Consider the following 23,003-nt stretch of genomic DNA (forward strand, 5'->3'; position numbering starts at 1 on the left):
GAAGGCTCATTGGACTAATGCATCCACTAAGCCTTCTGACAAAGCTGATGGGTGATATTTATTTGACACCACAGTTTGAACTCCAGCACTTAACTCAGCCTTTCATCCTCAAGGTTGATTAAATAGAAATATATGGAGTTATGTAAAAATGAATATCTGTGTTCACTCTCTCTACCCAGTCTGAGAAAATCAGGCATCAGGTTTGCTCGCTATGCTCAATTGTGTGGTGCAATACTCTGTATGGACTTCTGCTCACCACTTTTTGCAATCACCAGCCGCCACTGTTTATCACAGACAAACAGTGTCAAATCTGCTGTTCTCAACTGGAGCACCTCTCGCCTAATTATAGATTGCGGCTTATACATGCCTCATCCTTAGTAAACACAACGGGGAAGAAGGGTCAGAGGGAAAATGTTTAAAGACCTACCCAGGGTGGAGTCCCCCCACCAGTAAATGCAAGAGTTTAGTCATCAATGGAGCGCACACCGCTAGCCCCTCCTCCGGATTGCCCCTCGGGACTCTGGTACTTGTAGTTCTTTAGTGGATCACCCAGGTGGGTGCAAGTCGGTACTTGTAGGACTGATGAATCTCTAGACCCGATACATGTCCCGGGTTTTAGGATATCGCCCGAGACATGTCTCGGGTTTCGGGATAATTTCTCTCATCAGTAGAGAAAGATCGTTAGGGGTGGAAGAGAAGGCCGCCACACAACAGTCAAAGGCCTCAATGCTAGAACCGGCACGCAGGTGCGTCGTCCAAGAGCCCGTTGGCCCAAAGCTCAAGGGAGCCATATTGTGTTTAGTCATCAATGGAGCGCACACCGCTAGCCCCTCCTGCCGGATCGCCCCTCGGGACTCTGGTACTTGTAGTTCTTTAGTGGATCACCCAGGTGGGTGCAAGTCGGTACTTGTAGGACTGATGAATCTCTAGACCCGATACATGTCCCGGGTTTTAGGATATCGCCCGAGACATGTCTCGGGTTTCGGGATAATTTCCCTCATCAGTAGAGAAAGATCGTTAGGGGTGGAAGAGAAGGCCGCCACACAACAGTCAAAGGCCTCGATGCCAGAACCGGCACGCAGGTGCGTCGTCCAAGAGCCCGTCGGCCCAAAGCTCAAGGGAGCCATATTGTGTTTAGTCTTCAATGGAGCGCACACCGCTAGCCCCTCCTCCGGATCGCCCCTCGGGACTCTGGTACTTGTAGTTCTTTAGTGGATCACCCAGGTGGGTGCAAGTCAGTACTTGTAGGACTGATGAATCTCTAGACCCGATACATGCTTATATGGTCTTCACTGTATCTGGAGACAAGACCCAGACAAGTTTAGGTTATGGCTTAGTCCCAATGATCATGGGACACACCATTCCTATCTGGATAGCCAAATATGTTTTTTCTATTTGGGCAAGTTATGTTAACCTTCTATCACATTCGATTGCTGTTTGGGAAAGAATCTAAGGGACCTGGAGGTGGCGGAAATTATTTCTGTTTTTAAGAAGGGTTATGCCTGCAAACCGTCCAACTATAGGCCCATAAGCCTAATCGATAACTTGCAGACAGTTTTTGCAAGACAGTTTCTCAGAAAACTACAAAATTGGATAGAAAACGAGAAGCTCCTGTCCCAGCTAAAAGCAGGTCTTCATACAAGCACTTCTGACTAAGTTTTTAGATTTGCGCTCTAATAGTGGAAATATGCATTGCCCAGTAACCTAAGATTATATGTAGCCTTCACAGATTTGCAAGCAGTGTTTGACCTTGTTCCAGTGAGAATCTTTGGAGAGTGCTAATAGAAATGGGGGGCCCCATTAATCTAATTAATCTTATCGCTAGGCTACGCGAAAAAATTATAGAAATGGGTCTTCAACATTTGATTGATAAATTTGTGGAATTCTGCGTGGCAAAGGGTCTAGAACTGAATGCGACCAAAACAAAATATATAATCTTTGGGAAAGGTACTGTTAGAAACAGCACTGTAAAGATCACTAGCAAATCTCTCTAAAGGGATTTTTGTTTTGATTGTTTGGTAGTCAAATTATCTGACAAGCTCAACTAGGAACCTGAATTTAACAAGCGCTCTCTGTTAACATGCATAGATCAAATATCATACTTTGATTACATAAGCTGACCCAATCTCGCTTAATATCACCAGCTCTTCAGGTACACCGCACCAAGGCTCAGACAGCCGCACTGTTTGCAGCACAAATATGAGGTTACGCTGACACCCAGAAGCTGGCCACAGCCGAGAAAAGTTACATAACATCACTAATCTTGGGTACTGTCAGCGCTCTACTAATCCCTGACTTTTTCTAGATCTGGGCATCAATAGAATATCAGATATGACACAATTGAAACCAAGACTCCACTGGATACACTTTTGGTCAACTCCAGAGCTAATAGACTGTAGGGATTTCCTAGGGGATTTGATGAGAATGAATAGTTCTATGAAAATTCCCTGGTTGAAGTTTGTCTATAGGTGGTGTGGGAAGCTAGGTTTATCTAAACTATTGGGACGACCCTGGAAAAATCTGCATGGCAGAAGCTATTGTTTTAAAATCAAGTTACTGGGCCTATGTTAATGATCTACAAGCTGTGAGGGGAATCCATGAGTTTTTGACCAAAGAAATCCTCGAGTGTAAGCTTAGCATTTTGAAATATTCCTGGACACCATTACACCACCCCTTGCAAAGCGTGCATATGCCTGGTTTCATTTGGGAAGTCTACCTCTAATAGCATTTAGTAGCAAATGGAAAAAGATCAGGCTTCTGATACGTGCTCAGCCTACAGTGTGGTTTCTGAGTCATAGGAGCATGTCCTGTTCTTCTGCCCAGAGCATCATGATTCCCATCTCAATTTGATGCGTCCAGTGTGCCTGAATTTGGAAGTCAACCACTATTTACCTGCCATTAAAATTTAAAAACTTATATATCAGGTATGCTGCTATTGGGTAGACAAATGCACTTGCACTTTTCTTTTAAGAGCCTCATCCGGATTGTAACATCATTACAGGTGTACCACTATGACACTGCTTTAGTTGCTGGTACCCTTTTCTTTTTAGCTCAGTTCAGTTCATTAACTTTATTCGGATACCTTGGTACCCATCAAAGCACAAATTCATAATAATACACAATCAATCCATACATGAAAAAAATTAAAATACCAACAATTACAAAATCTTCTGTCCTATTTACAATAACATGAAAAAAAAGGTTTTGCATAAGACCATTAAAACCATTTATCAGTTGTAGCAAAAAAGGCTCAGGAATCCAGCATAGACCTACGTGCTTTAATGGCAATTCTAAGAAAAGTGCAAGTGCAAAAAATCAAATCTACATCATCTAGGGTTATTATACACTGATAGGCCTCATCCAAACTGATTGTCATCTCTTTTTAAAATAAGGATTTAAGAGCCACTTGGAGTATTTAAAATAGTATTTACAGAAGAATAAAAAGTGTATAATTGATTGGTCACTCCTCCCATCACAATGGCATGGCGTTTGATTGGGGTTTGGGTGCTGGCCAAGAGGAAAACAGAGTGCAAATCTGATAGTATCAGCTCTTAGTTGACATAATAAACTCCTCTCCCATTGGCTCATTGGTAAGATAGGATATATATGCAGCCGCTGACAATGTTGTTCAATTTGCATATAGTTCCGCACAAGTATTTTCCCAGATTCTGAAACATTCCGCGCCTTATTATATAAAAAATCAAAAGCGTCCCGCAGTTCCTTTTTTGGAACTGGTTCAGCTGAGCTGGGATCTAAAAAAATGTGTTCTCTATTAATGCTGCGCAGGCTTTGTTACAGGCCTCTTAACCATGGGATTTCCAGCCCTTTGTCACACTTTAAACAATCAATAACAATCTGTCGGGTAAGAGAAGTAGCCGGATTCTTCCACACTGACAGCCAGAAAAGTGCGGATCGTGCGCGGATAAAATCAGATATAAAATTGATGTTGAGCTCCTTGTGCCATATATATTGAGGGGTCGAGATTGGGATACCCAACAGTTTCCTACAAAACCTGTTTTCTTCCTGTTGGATACCTGTACTTTTTGCTAGGCCCCAAATCTCAGCACCATATGTAGCCACCGGGATGCACTGAAGTTTATAAAATTTCTGGGCTGCTAAAATAGCCTCGGTGGTCTTAGGACGAGGCAAACTCAGGATCAAATTAATGTCCTTTGAGAACTTGCTCCCGGAGTGAGCTAAATTCTCACTCCAGGAGCCGTTTGCAGCAAAGACCAACCCCAGATAGACAAATGATCGTATGCTGGACAATTTTTGGCTGTCTACTTTAATAGTGCCTATTTCTTGCTTCCCTGGTCCACTGCACATTAAAAATGATTCATAAAATTAACCCGTAAGTCTAACCCATTCATGTACTTATTAACATTTTGGGCCAATATACGCAGGGAATTTTGCGTATAAGAGCACGGGGATGGGGTTTACATTAATTTTTGGGACATCCTGGGTAGCTGTTTTCAGAAAGCTGTTCAACCTATTGATATAGATAATACGAAGTAGTGTGAAACAGGAGCCCAGATTACTACCGATGCCCAGGCCGCTGGCGCAAACCGCCTCTTAGTTCCCATGTTGAATAGTTACCAAATAAAGAGACGGGCGCTGGAAGCGGGAATCAAGAACAGAGTTTAATTCTCATGAGGAGAGCCAGTCATTTCGGACACGAAACACGGTGTCTTTCAGGAGGTGCTCTAACAAGTGAGCTGAGACTCTTTCTTTTATACCTTACAAAACACTTGATAGTACAATCAGGACAGTGTGACGCAAAGGAAAAGACATCCCTATAATCCTCGTGTCAATCCTACCCCACATATGTTCACAATAGGGACCCTTGACCTGCTGATAAGAGGGGAGGGCAATCACGCAGCTGAGTGTTCCGTCAACTGTTTAGGATGTGTGCGCCTGATCATAGCCTAGGGGGTGGGGTGGCTAGGATCAATAGTGGGTCCTTTGAAGAGGAGTGACTTCATACAATAAGGGCAGTAAATGGTATCTCCTGGCTTAGGCGATGGCCTCGGACATGTGTGGTCAGCCGGACTCGGGGGAAAGGGTCATCAAAGGAGTGGTATTCATGCTGCGTGGACAATCGAGCGCGGAGGGAAGGCTTGTCAACAGAGGGGCATTTATGGAAGGAAAGGAGGTGTTGGTCAGGCGCGGCCGTGGCTCTCAAGGACAGGGTCTTGCAGAAGAAGAAGAAGGTTTACGGCTTGCCCATGTGAGGAGAAGGGAGGGGGAGCCAGGGTGGACACGGGGACAGAGTCACATAGTGAGAGAGAGATCTTATGACCCGTACATGAGAGAGCGGGGGCAGTCAGGTGCAGCTGGGGAGGGCTATGTCAGCTAAGGCGAAGGATGCCTCTTCAAGAGGGAATGGGGGGGGGTTTGTGCGGGTCAAGCAGGAGAGTTGCCTTTCACAGCAGGGTCGCGCAGAGGGAGAGGGTTTCATGGTCTATGCATGAGAGAGGGGGTTTAAGATACGCGCAGGAGGGAAGCCGGGGATTCCAATGGGTAAAAGGCCATGGTGCCTAGAATGGCTGTGCATATGCATATAGGTATGGGCTCTTACTGGCAGAGTGATACGGTCAATAGTTTACGGTATTCATGGTGCTCACAGGGAGAGGAGTGGGAGAAGAAGGGAAATGAATGCTGTTTATGTACATCAATTTCTTCAATTTCCACAGTCGCCCCTTTTTACATTACAGCAGTCATTTTTGTAATTCATGGGGTTACAGGTAGACAGGCATCGTTGATGAATTAGCATTTTGTCGATACTAACATTTGGCGTACAATCATAGACAGTTGAGGTGATGGGCAGAGTGTAGCACATAGGAAATTGCATTTCGTTGTGTTCCTGACAATTAAGCGCACTACACAGCATAAATGTTTCTGACTTAAAAAATGTGACCAATGAACAGTTTTGACCAGGTAGTTGAGAGCGGAATTCAGTTCAATACACAAGATTTCTTCGTCACAGTGTCTTTTTATCATTGAGCCATCACTGGTAGGCTCTAGTCCGTGTACTTTCGTTGGCGCTGTTGAGCACCGGCGGTGGAGCTATAGGTCCAGCTCGGTTCTATCCTTACGCGTTGCAGGGTGCGGTCAGTCCTCTGCTGTTAGACCACAGTCCTGTTCCCTAAACAATCCGTTTGGCGGCGCCTTATGCTCGGCACCTATATTTTCCGTGGCAACACCCTATTCCCACTGGAATGCAGTTCTTTCCTTTGGCAAAAAGTCACGTGGAAAAGAGGGTGAGTGTGGTTCAAATAGTCGATAGGAGAGAGGGCGGAGTTGGGTCAGAGTTCCTGGGACACACAAAAGGGACCAAGGGGGCAAAGGATAACAAGCAGGCAGGCCCATCAATCGGGCCCAAAGAAGGGGGACGGAGACTCCAGGCACACGTGGGTTAGCAGACGGAGGGCTTCAAGGCGGCCCGTCATTTTTCATTTTCCACGTTGAAATTGCGGTCTCGTCCCGTATCTTGTTGCTCTGCAGCTCCACCTTTGGTCGAGGTCACACGTGTCCCAAGATCTGCAGTCAGGCTGTACGTCACATCTGACCCATCTCCTTCGGTGATCGTGAATCTTTGAATAGGTACAAGACAAGGTTTTAGAGAAATGGCAGAAGAAGATATCTACGCATGTGAATTCCTCCCTCAATTCTACGCATTTGGGAGATACGCTCATTGGTCACAGTCAGAGGTTTATTACCAAGCAGTGCATGTGTCAGCATTCCTACTGAGTTCATGGCAGGTTTATTCATCGTCCTATTTATAACTCAAGTGAGGATAAATGAGGTTCCCATCAACTGTGTATTTCATCATATTCAACATTACGGAGCATTTCCCTTCAGGACTGGCTAACCTTTTCAAACAGGGCGGGGGTGCCATCATCGAGAGTCAGGCAAAACAAGGTTTTCTCGAGGGTCAACAGTTACTCATGGTCATCATGTTTATATCCGGGACAGCAACTGGGGTCTATCAAAATGGGGCGGGGATGCTTCGGGCGCTCGCGCTTGGGTGCAAAAGGGGGTGGGGCAATCTGGGCATTGGGGGTCAATCTAGACGTTGGCGTTCGTCTCTGAAGAACAGACATAAGGTGCCATTGACATACATTTCCCCTATAAATGGCCAGATTTGGGGGACTTTAGTCGTCTTACCTGTCCTTTCCTTCTCAGCCAATTCAAGTTCATTCATTTTGCAGAAAGGAGAGGCAGTAATATGGCGAGATACAATCATTTTAGTTTCGGTCAATTTCGCTGAACACCTTCGCGTTCAATATGTATCAAATCAGACTGGTGCCGGTGGGGCACAATTTTACCACAAAGAGGGAGAGAAAATAGGGAGACTCTCATAGAGAGTGAGAGTCGTCCGCAATCTAAACGAGCCATTCGGTACACGTATGACATGTAGAGAGAGGGAGAGAGAGAGAGAGAGATAAGGGGGTGGTGAGAGAGAGAGAGAGAGAGAGAGACGTGTACGAAAATAGGTCATTTAGTGCGCTCACAACACAGAACAGCAAAGGTCAGGTAACACGCAAATACAGACAGAGGGGAGACATAAATCCGTACATTACACACACACAAACTCAGACAGGGAAGACGGCACATGCATTACACATATATAAGACATTCACGACAAGACAGGAAACAATTGTTAGCCAACAAGATCTGTTTTATATCCTACGTATCTTTACTATCCTATTTATCTACGTGCTTAGCTCTTTTTACCCTTCCCTCCTTTTCTTTCTCGCCCGTTATCTCTGTGAGTGTTCTCAAGTGCCAATACTTACACCTCGGTTGGTCGGTCAGAAATTAACCTGGTCGCGCTATTTACCCATGGTTGGATCTTAAACCATTTTTCAGTTCCTTCCTTTGGTGGGAAGTTCTCCAGGCTGAGGCAACGGCAAGTATTGATCGGGAGAACAGTCGGACAGCTTGGCTATATCTATAAGAGTGTGAGAAAGGGGGCAGTGCATTTTGAACATCAGCAACATTTCTAACTTCCCAGACAGGTGGTGCCGTGGTAACCCTTACCCGTATATTTTTCTTTGTCCTTTCCCTACCTAGTCAAACGTCCAGTTACATTATTTAACGCGTCATTTCTAGTCAATTTTTTTCGTCTTTCAGTACCTGTCCAGCTTCTATGTCAGTCCATCCTCCCAGTCGCTATGTTCTAAGGAGGAACAGTCATGTTTAAGTCTACGTCTTTTAAAAACTTATCGTTATGAGGACTATGCACATATTCCCTCCTTCCCTTTTCGTCGGTGGTTCGACCATCGCTCTCCCATACTTCAGCCGACGTTCTGACGTGACCTGCAGAAGGGAGGAAAAAGAAGGGGTGGGGGCAGCATTCAAAGTACATCAGCATGCAGTAGTCCGAAAATGTTTTTACCTACCACATACTCGACCTATCTCCACGTACTGCATTTCTTTACCATCTCGGCGTTTAAGCCCAGAGGGACCAGTGGTCAGATAGATAATCATTGACGATCTGCGTACCTACATGAGTTACTTGGTCGCAACCCTCTTTGTCGGGTGCAAGGGTGACGGTCAGGTGGCATTTCTGTGGTGTCGTTTTAAGGGCGTCTAAAACACTTTTCTGGCTGCCTGTGACACATAATGTAGCTGCTAAATATCTGATCCTTTTTGATCTACATCTTTCATCATACTTATTCTTCGCTCACAGTAGTAAGACATCCAAAACTCATTAATGCAACTGCTACCACCATGCTTTCTTTTTCAAAATACTTTTAATAAAAAGTGTTGAGGTACAAATACAGGCCTACAACTCAGTGGGTCGGCTACGAAGCAGATTGAAACTGTACATAAGAAGAACGAAGTTGGTGGCAGTTCATTGCATAAAGTGCAGCAGTGCAATAAAATCGTATTAAACTTCTCTACAGAGCAAGCATGATGCATGTCAGTAATTCATCTTTAATAAATTCATAAATTCATTATCCAATGTTCATTCATTACCTAAATTACACCAATTCATTTTCCAAATCATAATCAGTACCCACCCTAAATCAGTTCATTGTCCAAGCACATACTCAATATCCTTCGTATCTACTTTCATTATCCAAGAAAACTACATACATATTTCGGGGCAAAAAGCTGCGTGGTCAGGGTGCAACAAAGTTTATTCAAAAAGTCTCATTTTGTGTCGGCGCCATTTTGGGTGGGGTCAGGCGAGTTCCAGCACAGTCAGAATATCTCCAATGACTCGTGGTTGGACCAGAACCTTCCGTTGGAAGTTCAAAAAGTTTTGAATCATGTGGTTAACAGTTCTAACAATATGGACCATTAGTCAAAGAGTGGGGAGGGCGGCAACAATTTTCCTACCGGGTCATTCTGGTGTTCCACCGGAACTGAACAAGTCTGTGCCGTGGCTGCATTTTAGCCATTTCCCATCCGAGGCTGGCGCCGGCAGGAGTTGCACCGATGTCGTGGTTCCCAGTGAGGGGGGCGGGGGCGCCCATGCGGAGGGATCGGGGTGCCCCCCCGGCTCTCATAGAATCTTCAAGGTTGAGGAGAGAAGGCATGGAGTGCGTGCCCGTCCTGGGCAAAAGACCGCTTTTTGATGTTGACCCTCTTTAAGTAAGAGCATTGGGGTGTCGCTGGAAGCCTCCACCTGGAGGGAGGTGGGGGAGGCTCGTTCGCGTCACCTCCCCCTTCCAGCGACCCCGCGCCGTTCCTCGGCTCCGTCGCTTCGATGTTGGCCGTGCTGGCTATTGAAGATGGGGGGGGGTGGTCGGCGGCTGAGGCAAGACAGCCCCCCCCTTCCTTTTTGACAGGTGGCGGGACTACCTCCAACTCTCCAGGAGTGGACATGTGGCGGGGCTACTTGTGCTTGTCCAGACGTCGGCATGTGGCGGGACTACCTGTAACTATCCAGGCGATGGCATGTGGCGGGACTACCTGCAACTGTCAGGCGTTGGGTGTAGTTGCGGCCATTATAGCACAAAGAAATGCCGCCATCCTCGCTTTGGCTTCGGCCTTCGACGAAAGCCGGATCGGGTGAGAGAGAGGGGTGGTCGGTGGCCGAGGCAAGACAGCCCCCTCTCTCCCCGTGGCCTGCAGGGCGGCAGAAGAGGAGGGATGGAGAGGTCCCTGTCATTCTTTGGACCGCCTGCCCAACATCATCTCCTACTGACCGCGGCCAGGCGAGCCCCTCGCGCCTCGAGGCCTCGCCTTCCGGATGGGCGTAACCGCGGACCTGTTGCACTTCGGGAGCTTCCGGAATGGGGGTAGGTACCTATTGAATTGTTTCTATTTCATGTGACCGTTATTTGGGCGTGGCGGGCAATGAGGCAGACATGTTGGGAGCAGGAATAGGCAGTAGAGCCTAGCTACCTCGTGGCTATTTTTGCTGTCAAACTTTTCGCCATTTTATATTTCTTATTACGAACTGTTTCTAATGTTTCTTATTTTTAGTGAAGTCGAAAGCTCATCAGGGGGTTACTGACTTAGCCTGATTTCTTTTTATTTTTCTTTCTCTTCCTTAGCGTGTTCCGAGCTAAAGCTTTCTGTTAGTAGGGAACGGTGATCACTTCATATTTTTATGTGTCCTTTTCACTAGGGGGTACTTCTGGACGGACCAGACGAGTTCCCTCCAATAAATGGTCCGGGGTGGAACTAGATTATCGATCAAAAGGGGAACATATATTCCTTCATTAGGGTATCATCCTGGACAGACCGAGCGATGTACTTCCACTTACTAGGGTAGCCTCCTGGACGGACCAGATGGTCTACTTCCACTAAATGGCCCATGAGCGGGGAGCATATGTCCTCCATAAGGGTAGTCTCCTGGGCGGACCATGCGAGCTACCCCCCAAATAACCAAACAGTGGGGAGTGGGTAGGACTGACGAATTCACAAAGGGGCATAACCTACCCTTTACTACTTGCAAAGACTAGACAGAATATTTCTATTCCACGTTGTTTGCAAGTAGAAAATACCTCAAACGAAACAATTCCTGGAACAACAATGTCCAGGCAACCAACCAATCAGTGGGGAGAAAAACAGGCATGACGGATTACAACGGGGACAAACGTCTGCATTACCTGCCCTTCGCTATCCAGAAAGGAAGACAGAATATTTCTACTCGTCTCAGTTTGTAGACAGGGAAGATCTCAAAGAGCAACAATCGATTATTAATCGATTTCAAACAATAAGTGGGGAGAAAAGTAGGCATGACGGATTACAACGGGGACAAAAGTCTGCATTACCTACCCTTCTCGATCTGCAAAGAGGGACGACGTTCCTATTCGCCGCTGTTTGCAAACAGAGAATGTCTCGTTCTCCAGAAGAGAACCAATATGTCAAGTAGCCTTCAAAGCTAAATGAACCAATACCAACAATATCAGTATACAAATACCGATTCCAATACAATCAATCAATCAATCAGGTGGATAGAACCACCCTACCAATCAGGCGTAAAAACACCCTACTTAATCTTACCCGGACCGGACCATACGGACAGTTCTTCGACTTCCTCCTCCAGCGCCCGATCGTTCTCTTACTCCATGTAGCATTCCTGTGGGATTCCAGTCAGGACAATAGGTCACTCAAGAGAGGTCCGTTCAGAATTGGTGAAGTTCTTTTGATCGGCAGCCGGGCTAGGGCCCTCTCAAGGCAGGTATACTCCGATCATTTTAGATGTTCGCTTCTTCGTCTGGATCTCTCTTACCGAACCTTATGTCACTGATGGACCCCGCGTTGGGACGCCAATTGTGAAACAGGAGCCCAGATTACTACCGATGCCCAGGCCGCTGGCGCAAACCGCCTCTTAGTTCCCATGTTGAATAGTTACCAAATAAAGAGACGGGCGCTGGAAGCGGGAATCAAGAACAGAGTTTAATTCTCATGAGGAGAGCCAGTCATTTCGGACACGAAACACGGTGTCTTTCAGGAGGTGCTCTAACAAGTGAGCTGAGACTCTTTCTTTTATACCTTACAAAACACTTGATAGTACAATCAGGACAGTGTGACGCAAAGGAAAAGACATCCCTATAATCCTCGTGTCAATCCTACCCCACATATGTTCACAATAGGGACCCTTGACCTGCTGATAAGAGGGGAGGGCAATCACGCAGCTGAGTGTTCCGTCAACTGTTTAGGATGTGTGCGCCTGATCATAGCCCAGGGGGTGGGGTGGCTAGGATCAATAGTGGGTCCTTTGAAGAGGAGTGACTTCATACAATAAGGGCAGTAAATGGTATCTCCTGGCTTAGGCGATGGCCTCGGACATGTGTGGTCAGCCGGACTCGGGGGAAGGGGTCATCAAAGGAGTGGTATTCATGCTGCGTGGACAATCGAGCGCGAAGGGAAGGCTTGTCAACAGAGGGGCATTTATGGAAGGAAAGGAGGTGTTGGTCAGGCGCGGCCGTGGCTCTCAAGGACAGGGTCTTGCAGAAGAAGAAGGTTTACGGCTTGCCCATGTGAGGAGAAGGGAGGGGGAGCCAGGGTGGACACGGGGACAGAGTCACATAGAGAGAGAGAGATCTTATGACCCGTACATGAGAGAGCGGGGGCAGTCAGGTGCAGCTGGGGAGGGCTATGTCAGCTAAGGCGAAGGATGCCTCTTCAAGAGGGAATGGGGGGGGTTTTGTGCGGGTCAAGCAGGAGAGTTGCCTTTCACAGCAGGGTCGCGCAGAGGGAGAGGGTTTCATGGTCTATGCATGAGAGAGGGGGTTTAAGATACGCGCAGGAGGGAAGCCGGGGATTCCAATGGGTAAAAGGCCATGGTGCCTAGAATGGCTGTGCATATGCATATAGGTATGGGCTCTTACTGGCAGAGTGATACGGTCAATAGTTTACGGTATTCATGGTGCTCACAGGGAGAGGAGTGGGAGAAGAAGGGAAATGAATGCTGTTTATGTACATCAATTTCTTCAATTTCCACAGTAGGGGGGCCAGAACACAGCCCTGTCTGACCCCCCTACCTACATCAATTGCCCCTGAAACCTCGCCTCCCATACCAATCCTCACTTGAGCCTGGAGATCTTTATGAAGATACGCTAAAAAGTGTACCAACGACTCATCCAGCCCTCCTGCCAGGAGGATTGTCCACAGCTTTGACCTATTAATAAGTTCAAAAGCTGTGGACAAATCCATGAATGCCATGTAAATCGGGGACCTCCGTGCAATGGTGTATTTCCCAACAACCAAATTAAGGTTGAGGCATTGTTCAACTGTTTCCACCTTGCTCCGGAAGCCCAACTGACATGGTTCTAAAATGTCGTTTTTATCTGTCCAGGTTAAAATTTTATTGTACAGAACTCGCCCTTGAATTTTTAAGGTGTTATCGATTAGCGATATGGGTCTGTAATTGCACGGCTGGGACCTGTCTCCTTTCGTAAAGATCAGTAATATTATACTCTTGGCCCATGTTACTGGTAGGTTTGCGAGAGTCAAACTATTAAAAACATTCAGTAGCAATGGGGCCCAGAAATCGCAGAGCCACTTGATTAAATCAATTGGAAGCCATCCGGCCCCGGGGCTTTGTTCCCAAGACGCTGCTTGATGGCTTCTTCTACTTCTGAGATACTTATCCCATAGGAACTAAGCTGCCGGGAACATAAGTTCCTGCCCCTGAAAGTGGTGTGGCATATATTTCTGAAAAGTGTTTAACCCAGGCATCACTAGAGATGTTACAGCTGATAGGGGTTAATAACCAGCCCATAGATCGAAGGTCCCTTACTGCTGCCCAAAAGATATTACCTTTTTTTTGACTGGCAGCCTAAGATAGGGTTTCCCAACATTCAGTCAGGAGGGCCTTCTTTCTGCCTGCACCCACTCCGTTGTACTCCTTTCTAGCCAGTTGATTATCCGTTGCACACCTTGGGATGGCTAATAGTGCCCTACGTAAATTCCTATTTGCCAACGTGCATTCATGGTTAAACCATCTAGGGGTGCTTTCTTTTTGGGTTATGGGTTTTGATAGAAGGGTTCTAATCACTTGGCATAGATTAGTAAAATCCTGAATTATCACGTTGTGTGGGTAATTGCAGTGAGAGGCAAGATTCAATAAGATGCATGTTTTCCTTAACCAATTCCCTGAACACTTTGCAACTATCGAACCCCTTCCAGTGCAATCTTAGGTTATCAGTAGATGGCGTCAGGTTTGTAGCCGCACATTCTATCTGAAACACCGGTCTGGGGGTGGATTTCAAATGTATTTTAATAGGGTTATGGTCTCCATAATGTGATGAATGACTTTTGCTTCCCTGAATTGATCTTCAAGTAAGGTGGATATAAAAACAAAATCTATTGTGGAGCTACAGACCCTACCCCTAAATGATGGATGCATATGGTCATTTGATTTTGACTCACCCACCAAATCCATAACGTTAACCAGGTTGTGGGTTCTTGTGAGCAGGGCAAGTTCTGCACATCTGTGACCAGAATGGCCAGAATAGCCCGGCCCTCCGTCAAACCCCTTACCAAGAATTTTAGCTTTAAAATCGCCGCCCAGCCGGATACCTATTGGGTCCCCCTTATTGGACTGTGTGTCCAAATTTGAAATAAAATCAAAAAAGCCTAATAAAAATCTCATTCGGGACGGAATAAAAGTCATTATTATAAAAATTCACCAAGTGGAAACAGACTCGTCTTTTAAAGAGAACAGCTTGATTGTCTAGGCTGCGGGTTGGAATTACCTTAAAACGTCCGCCAGCAGCCACATTAATCCATATAAATAAGCCTCCAGACGGTCTGCCCATCTTAGGTGTTAAGGCTGTCACACTAAAACAATGTAATCCCTCTATGTACAGATCTTCTGTGGCCCAGGTTTCCTGGAACATGACAATGTCATGTTCCCTTATCATATTTAGCCATACATGGTTATCGAGCCTGGGTCGCAATCCTGCCACAATCCAACTTAGGATACTCAAGCTGGCCCCACTGCTACCTATAGATATAGTTGTCCTATCTGTATTGCTATTAGATGTAAGGGTCATACTCATCATTGGCCTTCCGGGGGCTTGTATATTGGATGCCACGATTTGTGGTCAGTCCTGAGTATCCAAGTTGGAAAGTGCATGGAACCAGTTACTTAGTGGCGCATATACTTCAGAGCTTTTTATTGGTGTCGCTAGGGGTTTATAAAAATAGCCCAGGGGAAGTGCACTAATATCTGTTGTGATGGCGAATGACTGTTCTCTAATAGATAGTAAACATTGGACCAATTGCGGTCTACAGAAATTGAGAACAATGCAGTCGCCGTCTATGCACTTGTTTGATTGTATGCCCAGACGTGGGTCCCATGCTCACTAGGCCACTGGAGTCAAGCTATCCTGGCTGGAGATGACGGATAGCCAGAAACCGGTCCTAGGATGCTTGATTCCGGACCAGGAAAGACATGGCTTGGCAGTTCAGGCTGGACTGTTCCGATGAGGCACACGGTCAAGACTGATTTGCATATGGCCATGTCTGAACTGGGGTGGCTTGGTGAGCAAAATAACAATGGATTAAACCCAGATCTGTGACTGGGGGTGAATATTTTGCCATTGTGCAACATTCCGTCCATCATCCTGTGTGTTTTGCTGTTCACCCTATGTGGGACGGGTATGCCCAGACGTGGGTCCCGTGCTCACTAGGCCACTGGAGTCAAGCTATCCTGGCTGAAGACGGCTGATAGCCAGAAACTGGTCCTAGGATGCTTGATTCCAGACCAGGAAAGTCATGGCTTGGCAGTTCAGGCTGGACTGTTCCCATGAGGCACAGGGTCAAGACTGATTTGCATCTGGCAATGTCTGAACTGGGGTGGCTTGGTGACCAAAATAACAATGGGTTAAACCCAGATCTGTGACTGGGGTGAATGTTTTGCCATTGTGCAACATTCCATCCATCATCTTGTGTGTTTTGCTGTTCACCCTTTGTGGGAAGGGTATGCCCAGATGAGGGTCCCGTGCTCACTAGGCCACTGGAGTCAAGCGGTCCTGGCTGAAGACGGCTGATATCTAGAAACTGGTTCTAGGATGCTTGATTCCGGACCAGGAAAGACATGGCTTGGCAGTTCAGGATGGACTGTTCCCATGAGGCACAGGGTCAAGACTGATTTGCATATGGCCATGTCTGAACTGGGGTGGCTTGGTGAGCAAAATAACAATGGATTAAACCCTGATCTGTGACTGGGGTGAATGTTTTGCCATTGTCCAACATTCCATCATTCATCTTGTGTGTTTTGATTGGCCCACCCACCCTACTCTCCTGACCATGATTATATCGGCAATCAGGCAGGGGTCAAAGTTCTTATGTTTGCGGAGCCAGTCTACTGATTTGTTACGGAGATCTGCTTCAAATCTTAGAAGGAGAAACCCTTAATCGAAAAGGGAGGGGTTTTCTTAGAACAGACAAAAAAAGACAGGTTCCCTTTTCGTGTAGTCTAAAGAGAGAGACGTTAGTCTCAGGAGATTGCTTTTTAGAAGGGGTTATATGGTGAGCCAAAACACGTATCAAAGATGTTCAGAGATCAACAAATTTACATTCAATTAAAGCTACATTTAGTACACAACATTTTGCCTCCCTTGGATTATAACAAATTAATAATGGTGTAAACACTGTTATTTATAAAAACAATTCTTTATTGTTCTCTATTCATATTACATAATTCAGAAGAAACTCAACAGTTAAAAGGTTGTTTAAAATTTTTTTTTAAAAACAATTACTGTTGCATTATTATGCTCCACAGACATGAAACAATTTTCACAGTTAAAAAATAAGAATCCTTTTCAAGAAACACTTTTGTCAAATAAAACAAAAACTTTATCAATTTTATTACACAACACAAATAGTCGACGCGGCGTTTCGGTGATTCTATGTCTTCACCTTCTTCAGGACAGTGTGTTAGTTAAAAATTCTAAAAAAGTTAAAACACAAAGGAAAACAAGTTACTGTACTTGGTCTGTGGTCAAGCGAAATCTACCTTTAAGCTATACAGTCTTTACATCATATCTCCCATGTTTACACCAGCAGTTAAATTTCAAGCAATTTAAGCGGTCTCAATGACACCCCTGCTTTTCTAAACAAAAAAGAACAGGCCTGAGAGTTATTTGTGGATCCCACAACTTTGGTTTGGTCACACCTTATTATTTATTTGTATCCCTTCATGCCTCTTATTTCAGGGCGGTAAGTCAAAACTTCAATTATGACTTCTGGGTCATCTTTATTGTATGGTATTGGGTGTGTATTTGGTTCATACATACCTCTAGTTAAGCTGTTATTTGGTCAGTCGCTTTTTGAAGAAATTGGCGAGTTTTGACCTTGTCGGATATCTCGACTTCTGTGAGGACAGTTAGATTAAACGGGTCATTAGATCACCTCTGACTGCTTTGTATATTATATTCAGATTTATTCTAATCAAGGTAGTCAGAGGTGATCTAATGGCCCGTTTAATCTAACTGTCCTCACAGAAGTCGAGATATCCGACAAGGTCAAAACTCGCCAATTTCTTCAAAAAGCGACTGACCAAATAACAGCTTAACTGGAGGTATGTATGAACCAAATACACACCCAATACCATACAATAAAGATGACCCAGAAGTCATAATTGAAGTTTTGACTTACCGCCCTGAAATAAGAGGCATGAAGGGATACAAATAAATAATAAGGTGTGACCAAACCAAAGTTGTGGGATCCACAAATAACTCTCAGGCCTGTTCTTTTTTGTTTAGAAAAGCAGGGGTGTCATTGAGACCGCTTAAATTGCTTGAAATTTAACTGCTGGTGTAAACATGGGAGATATGATGTAAAGACTGTATAGCTTAAAGGTAGATTTCGCTTGACCACAGACCAAGTACAGTAACTTGTTTTCCTTTGTGTTTTAACTTTTTTAGAATTTTTAACTAACACACTGTCCTGAAGAAGGTGAAGACATAGAATCACCGAAACGCCGCGTCGACTATTTGTGTTGTGTAATAAAATTGATAAAGTTTTTGTTTTATTTGACAAAAGTGTTTCTTGAAAAGGATTCTTATTTTTTAACTGTGAAAATTGTTTCATGTCTGTGGAGCATAATAATGCAACAGTAATTGTTTTTTAAACACATTTTTTTAAACAACCTTTTAACTGTTGAGTTTCTTCTGAATTATGTAATATGAATAGAGAACAATAAAGAATAGTTTTTATAAATAACAGTGTTTACACCATTATTAATTTGTTATAATCCAAGGGAGGCAAAATGTTGTGTACTAAATGTAGCTTTAATTGAATGTAAATTTGTTGATCTCTGAACATCTTTGATACGTGTTTTGGCTCACCATATAACCCCTTCTAAAAAACAATCTCCTGAGACTAACGTCTCTCTCTTTAGACTACACGAAAAGGGAACCTGTCTTTTTTTGTCTGTTACGGAGATCTGACCATGACTCTCTCTGGCCCTCAGCAAGAGTTGGAACACCAGTTAAAACAAGCATATAAGGGCTAGAAGCAGGTGGCAAATTCAAAACGTCAGGACTAGGGTTTCTGATTAAATTACAGGGGCCTGCCCTAATATCATTGGTAGGATCAGCTACAGTTATGCCCAACTGGGGCGGCCTATCTTGGGCTCTTCCTATTGCCATATTTGGATTGCCTGTAATATTTAGTCATGATTTCACCCGAGTAACTCTCTCCGTGAGATCAGTATTTAGCATAGAGTGCGCCACTTGGTTCCCACAAGATATGCATGAATTAATTGGTAAGGTTGCCATGGGGTCAACAGTACACATTAATTGCATTTCACTATTGCTATTGGCTTGGCCATTTGATGTTAGTTTAGTTGCAGTAGCGACAACATTATTCACCCTTCCCCAATTTAAATTGCCCATAAATAAATTGGAATTCGGCAAGTTCTCCAAAAGCAGATCTAATTTTCTGACAAAGTTCTCCATAGTACGGTCCAATCTTGTTTCAAGACCTTCCATTATGATGTCCAAGATTGCAGTACCCATATCAGCTGCGTTGCAGCCATTTTCTAATCTTTCATCAGTCTGTGTGGCAACAGAGTTTGTGTTTGCAACCTCAACCACTTCCGGGCTACCACTAAGGGCCCCTTTATTGGCATTTTTTACTTTCTGCTTGGACTTAGTGTGGGTTGTTTTAACAGCATTTTTCTTTCCTTTAATTGATAAGGCAACTGGTGTACGGCCTCTGGCAGATCTGCCGGCATTCCCTCGGGTGTTGGTGGAGGGTGCACTTGAATTCAGGGTAGCCAGGGGTGTTGAAAATGGCGGAGGTGGGTTTGGAGTACAAGGGCCTGCTATCACTGGGGATATTTCTGAAATGTTCGATGTAATTGGATCAGCAAAGCCTCCCAGTGACAGGCGCGTTTGAAGTGAGATAGGGTCCAGAGACTGTCTTTTCTCTGTTGCCTGAATCTCATGCATAAGTACTGACTCTGCCCTTACGATAAAATCGTCCAAAGTTCCAGCTACCCCTCTCCGCTTGCTCATTATGAAACAAGTAAAACTGGTAGCCCCTAATGTGGTAACTTAAGCCTCCAAGCAACACAATACTGTTAATAATAGCAAGGTTCTCATATTACCTTGCTCCTCATTAGTACTTCTTTCTTTGTCCACAAAACCAAATGGGATGGCCCAACTTGGCCTCCTTCAGCCTTTGACGGGCACGGAGGGCCTGCCCTTGTCCCGGGCTTTGCCCAGGCAGCACCCGGGCACGCCCACGCGCGTCCCGCGCCGCAGGAGCCCTACCATCCTTCTGGGCACCTCCTGGGGCTGTCTGGTGGCGTCAGTGGCGTGCGAGCCGCAGGGGACGCTGGGAGGCGTAGTTCGCCCCTCCTCCGGCGTCTGTCCTCACTGGATTAGCCCCTGGTGACTCTCGGCGGTGGGGGCTCCCTCAATAGCAATGCCCCAGCAAGCAGCAAGGTAAGAGTGACTCTCAGCGGTGGTGGCAGGTTTCCAACGAGCTCCCGTGCCGCTTGAGCCCGACCGTCCTTTTGGGCGCCTCCTGGAGCTGTCTGGTGGCGTCAGCTGCGTGCGCACCACAGGGGATGCTGGGAGGCGTAGTTCGCCTCTCCTCCGGCGTCCTTCCTCACTGGAATGGCCCCCGGTGACTCTCGGTGGTGGCGGCTCCCTCAATAGCAATGCCCCATAATCAGCAAGGTAAGAGTGACTCTCGGCGGTGGCGGCAGGTTTCCATCGAGCTCATGATTGCTGCTACTGGCTAGATAAATGCATTCACACTTCTTTTAGATGATCAACGTTCGTACTGTATTATTCTTATTGTGGTACTTTTATGATTGTTATATTTTGGTTAAATGATTGTACATTGTATTGCCTTTTCTTTTATTCTTTTTCAACCTTCAATTATCATCTGTACTGTAATGTTTTATCAATGCACTTTTGTGCACCTGAGTGCTGCAAAATAAATTTTTGTGATGATGATACATCAGGTCCAATTGTATTCTCGGTCAGCTGCTGTCTATGAAATGTTTGGTTTGAAAATGCTAATTGTATTACTATATCCCATTAATAAATTGGTTGTAAAAAAAATGCTAGTTATTATATTTTAGTGTATGGCGAGCTTCTCGCTGAACCATAGTTTTTTTTATATATTTGTTATTTTGTTTAACTTTTGAAAAGGTATCTTGAAACTCCTGGTCTAATCAAATCTGCTGAAACTACACAACTGTTTTATTGGATTGCTAAGACCTTTTAATATTGTTTATGATTGGAGTTTGATTGCTTTGTTAAATACTTTGCACTTTACAAATCTTTGCCCAGAGTGTGGACTGCTAGGGTTTAGTTAAACTCTTGATATTGTGTATTTTATAAATGTTTGCACTTTTCTTCCTATTTGCAATGAAATATTGCTATGGTATTTAATATTACTATTTGGCTATTCACTGCAAAGTTTTCAAGAGGTGAAAAATGCACAGAAAATCAATATTTTCTGACTATTGTCTGATACTTGTAAATTATTTATTTAATATGCTATTTTTAAAAAAAATTTATGATATCCTCTGAAGGTTATGGCAACCCAATAAAGTGCTTTCAAAGTAATAATTTAGTGTATAAATTAAGTTTCAGGGTAAAGATTACTGTTAAAAGCACAGTATAAACAGGGTAATGCCTACCACAGCAATCACATTTTATGGCTGTAAAAATACCCTCTAAGAGCCAAATGAAGGAGGGAACTCATTAGGTTGCGTGCAGCAACCTGGGCTTACCAGGAGAGTTCCCAATCTATGTTTTGCTATGCTATGCAGATTTGTAGAGTGTGCTATTGCCTGGGCACGTATTCCGGTGCTGAGCAGGTGTGAGGCTAGCCAAACCCAGGGCCTAGTCAGACTACTTTACAAAACAGGTCTTCAGATTCTTGCGGAATTCAAGAAGTAAGAATGAAGAGGCTCTCATACAGTGCAATTTGTGCAAGAAGAAGTATGGCTGGGCAGAGGTGTTTGTAAAGTTACTGTGAACGTGCAATTATTGAGGTATGCTGGGCCATTGTTATGTAGTACTTTGAAAGTGTGGGTAAGGAGTTTGAATTGTGCTCGTGTGTGTACGATGAGGCAGTAGAGCTCCTTTAGACATGATGTGGTGTGTGTGCGGTGTGGGAGGTTGAGAGTGATTCTGTCAGCTGATTCTGAGATTGGATTTTCTTGTCATCCTGGCAAGGAGGTTGTTCCCGTAGTCCAGCTTGCTTGGGACTAAGGTGCGCAATAGTTGTCTGGGTGGGGATAGGGATCCATTTGAAAATGCTCCTCAGCATATTCAGGGTGTGGAAGCATGAGGCATTGATGGCGTTGACTTGGGCGGTTTGTCAGCTTTGCTGTTGATGACGATCCCAAGGTTCTTGGAGTGAATGGTGTCTGTTAGTCCTAGCTCTGTTATCACCAGGTGGGGTCTCATAGTGAAGTGCTCTTCCTGAAGTTCAATTTTCCTTATTTTTTAGTATTCAGCTTCAGACAGTTGACCTTCATCCAACAGGCAATGTCAGTCATGCAGGCATTAAACTTGATCAGGGTACTAGGCATGATGTAGAGAAGAAGTTGTGGTTCGTTAGGCATAGAAGAGAACATTTATTCATGAGAGCCGATGATGCTGGCTAGAGGTATCATGTATGTGTTGAAGAGGGTAGATCTCAGGGAGTAATGTTGTGGAACTCCACAGATGAGGTTGCAGGTGTTCAAGGTGTAAAAAGCCAAGCTTGATTCATCAGAGTGCTTTTTTTAGGAATCCAATATTGTGTAGTATTTGGATGAGGAAGGGGTGAGAGACGGTGTCAAATGTTGCAGAGAAGTCCTGTAGGATGAGAGCCACCATGTCTTCCCCATCCAGAGTCATGCAGACATCATCCGTGCAATGAAGGCAGTATCTGTGCTGGAATCTTAAATGGTTTGCCACCAGAGCAATTGCAGGGCACTGCTCCCAGTGAGAATGTCAATATTTTCAGGATTCAGGTTAGTGGTTATTGATCACAAGGATTCACATTTATGGAGACTTATCGTCCATTTGTCAGCTTTCATAAATGCTGGGCGCTGCTAGCCTGGTGCTCATCATATTCTAGCTATCCAGATGTTATTAACAGCTTCCATTGTGTGGGATTTTATTCCTTTAGCTTTAACTTTGATTCTTTGGTGATAGTTCATAAACACTAAATCAAAATCAGTAGCGAATCTAAAACAGGCATTGTCAGCCTTGATAAAGCTCAAATGTGAACCAAGCTTCGTAAGAAAAACACATGTTGGCTTTAGGAACAGAAGTGGACACACCTCTGGAACTGCAGGTTTCTACAAATATATGATGAGAAGAACACTAATATTCAGTAAAAGGCTTTTAGAAAATATTAAATAACTCTCGGGACAGTGACAATTATACACCACTGAAGTAACAAAAAAATTAGGTTGCCCAATTATGTAGGTGTCTTTTGTACGTCTATAGAAAGGAAACTAACTTTAGAAAGTTGCCCTACCTCGATTCGGCTCTAACAAGCATAAAATACCAGTACCTGCTGGTCATAACCAAAGAAGTAATACCTATGAGGTGCAAGAG

The 23,003-nt window shown here is 44.7% G+C and overlaps 1 protein-coding gene across 1 annotated transcript in view; it reads left to right on the top strand.

Annotated features, from left to right (window-relative positions):
• SLC25A45 (solute carrier family 25 member 45) overlaps positions 1–23,003 on the top strand; it is a 256,040-nt gene that overhangs the window by 229,092 nt on the left and 3,945 nt on the right. The gene's annotated exons all lie outside the window — the stretch shown is intronic.

This window comes from Lissotriton vulgaris, chromosome 9, assembly GCF_964263255.1.
Source record: "Lissotriton vulgaris chromosome 9, aLisVul1.2, whole genome shotgun sequence".
Lineage (NCBI taxonomy): Eukaryota > Metazoa > Chordata > Amphibia > Caudata > Salamandridae > Lissotriton > Lissotriton vulgaris.